Raw genomic sequence first — 4,939 nt, 5'->3', positions numbered from 1 at the left:
ATGATGACTTGTTGGACATATGTTGGTTTATTAGATTGATCTCCTTGTTTTCCCCTCCCATGGATTATTTGATTTATGTTCGAGTGTAATGTCTCATTCAAGCTTGGGGGAGGGTATTCTATCATGTTTGGTGAGATGTTGATTCATATATGCCATGCACCTTTGTATATGCTTTTCCATGTTCTTTATTTTAAAAAACTCCAAAAAGATTTTTGTTTCTATTAAGGCAAATTTGCAATGTGTTTTGTTTTGTTCTTGCTTTGGACATAATAAAATTTGGACTTGTACACTTGAATGCTTTTCTTCCTAAATGGTAGTGGTGTGCACGGTTTGAGATTACGTTTGGTTGATTCTAGGATAAAGCATGTTAAGGTAGTTGTCTAGAACTAGGGGGATCATGAAGTCGGATTCTACTTGTTTGTGGTATGTTTGGTAGTTGCTCCCTATCTTCGATTTGACAACCTTAGTGAGTTTTTGCTACAACCATGTGAGATTTATACTTTTTCAAGCTTTCAACATATTCTTGCATGAGCGGCATGGGTCCTTGACTTTCACAAACCTAATCTAGAATCTTAACGTTTGATTCCTAAGACCGAGACCGAACCACCTAGGGAGGACAAAGGCATCTTTTCGGGGAGGTATTTTCCCTTTTTCTAGGATAGTTTCCTTATTTTTACTTTTGGGTTTGGGGATGCATTTGCCTACTTGCTAGCCCTTTGATTCTTTTTCCCTTCTTTTCAAGCCACATCTTTAGATCTTGAGCCTTTTGTTTCATTCTCGTTTTCATCTTTGGTTTTCATGAAGCAAATGGTCATATTTTTGAGATTGTGGTATATAAGTTTGGTTATTGGTTCAAAATGAAAGCAAGATCGTGTTTTGTGTATATTTTGTGAATAATGGCAAGTGAATAAATGAAAAAGGCGTCCAAAGTAAAAAAAAAAAAAAAAGGCAAGGACAAAGCAAGTGCAAAGTTGCAAAAGCCGTCCAAAGTTAAAAGAGGCGAGGACAAAGCACTAATAAAGAAAAATGAAAAAAAAAGTGAAGAATGAAAAATGCAAAATTATTTAATGTGAGTTTACTTCCTTTTTTAGCGTTGAGGACAATGCTCCATTTAAGCTTGGGGGGAAGCGTTCTCACGCTTTTTGTGTATATGTTTGTGATCTTAGATTTGAATAAGCTTGGCGGTGGCGCTTTTGTTTGGTGCTTACTTGATTATGGTGTTGAGGTTTGATCACCCTTCTGCTTCATAATTTAGGTTAACCACCAAATTTTAAATTTTAGCCTACCTTCACCCTTTTGCCTTAACGTTACAACCTTTGGGAAGACCTTTTGGCCTAGGGGTTGATTCATTCATCGGTGGAGGGAAGCATGGGTTATAGCCTAAGGAAAGGGGATGCAAAGTCAAGATGTCGAGTAGCCCAAAAATTTGATCTTTTTCCGGTTCCTTCGCGGAATCTATGAGATGCTCACTAAGGGGAGATATGAGATTAGTATGGGGGAACATGGTAAGACCGTTTGGGATGAAAGTGGAGTGTGATATCTAGTTCCTATGCTTAGCATATTTATGTTTCAACATGCACTCCCTTACTTATTTAGAAAGATTTGTATTCACTTGTGCTTGTACATTTGCAAAATTCCTTTCATGAACATTTGTTTGCTTTTCTGGTATTTTGGTTTCTTTTTCTTGCTTTGCCTTGTTTGTATTATTATGAGAGTTATGGGTTAAACTCTTAAGATACCATTACAAGAGCATCACTCGTCCTCTAGGGCGATCTAGGGGTTTAAATGGCTAATCTTTAGTTGCTAAAATTGACCGTGATTCCTACGAAAGTGAGTTAATGTATATTCTCATCCTCTTCCTTTCTTGTTTCTTTCTTTGCTTGAATAATTTCATCATTTTTCCTTGAGTTGGATTGCTCGAGGATGAGCAAAAGTTTAGCTTGGGGGAATTTGATGAGCGTTATTTATGGGGCTCAAAAGAATAAGATTTAGGTTCTTTTTCTAGATTTTCTTTCATTGTTTTCCTATATTTTTCTTAGTTTTCTTTGATTTTCCATTTTAATAGCTCATTTTGAGTTTTGTTTAGTTTTTATGAGTTTTTCATGATTTTAGTCCTTAATTCATAGTTTAAGTTTTATTTCTTTTATTTCTATTTAATTTATTTTCATTTAATTTATTTAATTTTATTTGTCTTTGATTTCTCCCTCATGTTCGGTTGTTCGTGTAGGTGATCGGGACAAGACACGATTCAAATTGTCATATTCGGAGTATCGATGTTCAAGCTTGATGTTTCAAGTCTTAGGTTCAAAAATTAATTAAGTGTTGCAACGATAACAAGCCAACAAGTCTCATCCCATCTTGCATCACCCTTTCGCTGCCAGCTTATCCTACACTGATGAGTGTCATTTATGGCACTCATTTGATCTCTTTTAGGATGATTTTCATTCTATTTTATAGCTCTTTTCCTTAGTTTTTTTAGTTTTGTTCTTTATTTCGTTAGTTTGTGCTTTCCGTAGCTAGTTTCCTTGTTTTGTGCATTTCTTTGTTCTTTTCCCTTTTATTTGTTTATTTCGTTTGTTTTAGTTATGATCGTGTTTCCAAGAATTCCCGAGCCTTCCTCTCATATTTCTAATCAATTTGGATGCCTCATGTTAGTCTTTTGGAGCTTCAAATTTGAAGGAACGCAAGGTGTAAGTCTAGAGATCGGTGCACGCATGCGGTGGGAGCATCATCTTTGCCATGAACCCACCAAAATATCCATTTCAAGACTGCCTACCTTAGTGTTTATCATCATCACCAAGACAAGCGCACGAGGATTAGCTAGGACGAAGAAAGAGAGAAAGTGCCCACAAGGGTAATGCGGCCGCGCACGAGGGTGGTGCGGCCGCGCACCAGGGTGGTGCGGGTGCACCTCTTCTTACCCTTGTTCCGTACCCTTTTTCCCGCGGCCGCGCCTCTTCCTTGATGCGACCGCACCTTCCGGGGTTTCTTTTGGGACGATCTAACTACTTCTTCTTTGTATCTTTCCTATATATAGTTTTTCCTTCTATTTTTAGAGGGAGAAGAATTAAAATAGAATTAGAATTAGTTTTTGATCAAATTAGAGAGATTTTTAGAGAGAGAAACTCTAGGTTTTAGTGAGAGAAATTCATGGTGGATTGTTAATGATTGAAGCTTTCTTTAATTCCTTTGATCTTTGATCAAGATTGTAAGATTTTCTTTTCTTTAATTCAATCTTTAGTTTGATCTTTAGTTTAATTTCAATTATTTTGTTGAATGTTCAAGTTTGATTGAAGTTTGATTGATTTGTGATTTGATTTTAGTTTGTTCAATTTGATCATGATGAATTTGTTGTTTAGCTTTGTTTTTAACTCAATTTCTATGGATTGTGAGTAGTTAGATTGCTAGGGTAATGGTGAAGCATGTATAAGTAATGGATTAATGCTAATTGGGGAAAATTGATGGAGTTGATGATGTGATTAAATTTGGTTGATGATCAAGTGCATGTGTGTTATTAATTGAAGAGTAGCTAACTTTGATTGTTGTACTAGATTGCATTGTAAGTTCACATTGGTACGGACCATTGATTTATGGCTTGCATTTACACGATTGAGGTATCTTGTGATGTTTCCTAGCTAGAGTTTATCGTAGTTGACGCTAGTTAGACCTCTAGGAGAATAGCTTGATATGCTCTATTGGTTGCATGATTGATTTTCCCTCACATTGCTTGACTTAGCCAATTTGACCTCCGAATTAGTTGATTCCATTATGAATGCATGTGGATCCTAGCCCTAGTGCTTATTACATTGGATTTCTTCTAGTTTATTTGTCGTGTTTGTCCTAATATAGAATTCACAACCCTAGACTTCGGGATAGCTTGACTATAGACAATAGACAATAGCCCACCATTCCTTTAGGTTCGACCCTTGACTTACCATATACTAGTATAGGGTTGGTTAAGTGTTTATAAATTTTGTTTGACTTTGAGTAGGGGTTAGCCTCAACAATCTAGCTTCGACCCTCGATCAAAATGGCGCCGTTGCCAGGGAATGGTGTCGTGATTGTGTATAGTTGTTGAGTCTATTCCATCTATTTCAAAAAACATAAAAATATTTTTCTTTAGGCTACACTTGTAGCCGTGCTACTAATAATTTCGTTTGAGATTGTGTGCAAGTGAACATGGGAGAAGCTCATAGAGTGACGTTGAAGGAGTTGGACACGTCGGGCACTTACAAGTCTAAGAGCGGGATTGCTCCATTATTGATCCCGGATGGTGATTTCGAAATTTACCTGGCTATGATCACCTTGATTGAGAGGAAAAAACATGGTGGCACAAAAAGTGAAAATACTCTTAACCATCTCCAAGATTTTGAGAAGTATTGTAATACAATTATGGTAGCCGGAGATGGGTGCTCAAGAGTATATAGGGCTCAAGTTGTTTCCTTTCTCTCTCATTGGAAGAGCTTTAGAGGGGTTGGACAAGGAGGTAATGCCAAAGTCCCTTAGGACGTGGGATGAAGTGACAAAGGCTTTCTTGTCTCGATTTTACCCACAAAAGAAGACGGCGGAGGCTAGAGGCTTAATCCAAAATTTCAAGCAATTGCCTAGAGAGAATCTCTATGAATCATGGGAGAGGTACAAGGATTACCAAAGGGAATGCCCTCGCCATGAAATTCCAACTTATCAAGTCATACAAATTTTCTATGGTGGTTTGAGCTCTCAAGGTAGATCGAGCCTTGATGCCGGAGCCAGAGGGCCGATTATGAACAACACGGAAGAAGAGGTTGTGGATGTAATAGATGATGTGGTAAGGAACTACATGGATTGGCATGATGTAGAGAGGGAATCGGCAAGCACAAGTGGCTCAATCGATCAATCTTATGGCATCAACGATTTGTCCACATTGGTCTCGGAGTTAGGAAAGGAGGTGAATTCTCTC

The 4,939-nt window shown here is 37.6% G+C and overlaps 1 pseudogene; it reads right to left on the bottom strand.

The window, feature by feature from the left end:
• Positions 1-4,588: 4,588 nt before the first annotated feature.
• On the bottom strand, positions 4,589-4,674 carry LOC145618757 (small nucleolar RNA R71; annotated as a pseudogene).
• Positions 4,675-4,939: the final 265 nt, after the last annotated feature.

The sequence above is a fragment of the Chenopodium album genome, chromosome 26, assembly GCF_948465745.1.
Source record: "Chenopodium album chromosome 26, dcCheAlbu1.1, whole genome shotgun sequence".
Classification (NCBI taxonomy): domain Eukaryota; kingdom Viridiplantae; phylum Streptophyta; class Magnoliopsida; order Caryophyllales; family Amaranthaceae; genus Chenopodium; species Chenopodium album.
This window is presented reverse-complemented; position numbering and strand designations above follow the sequence as displayed.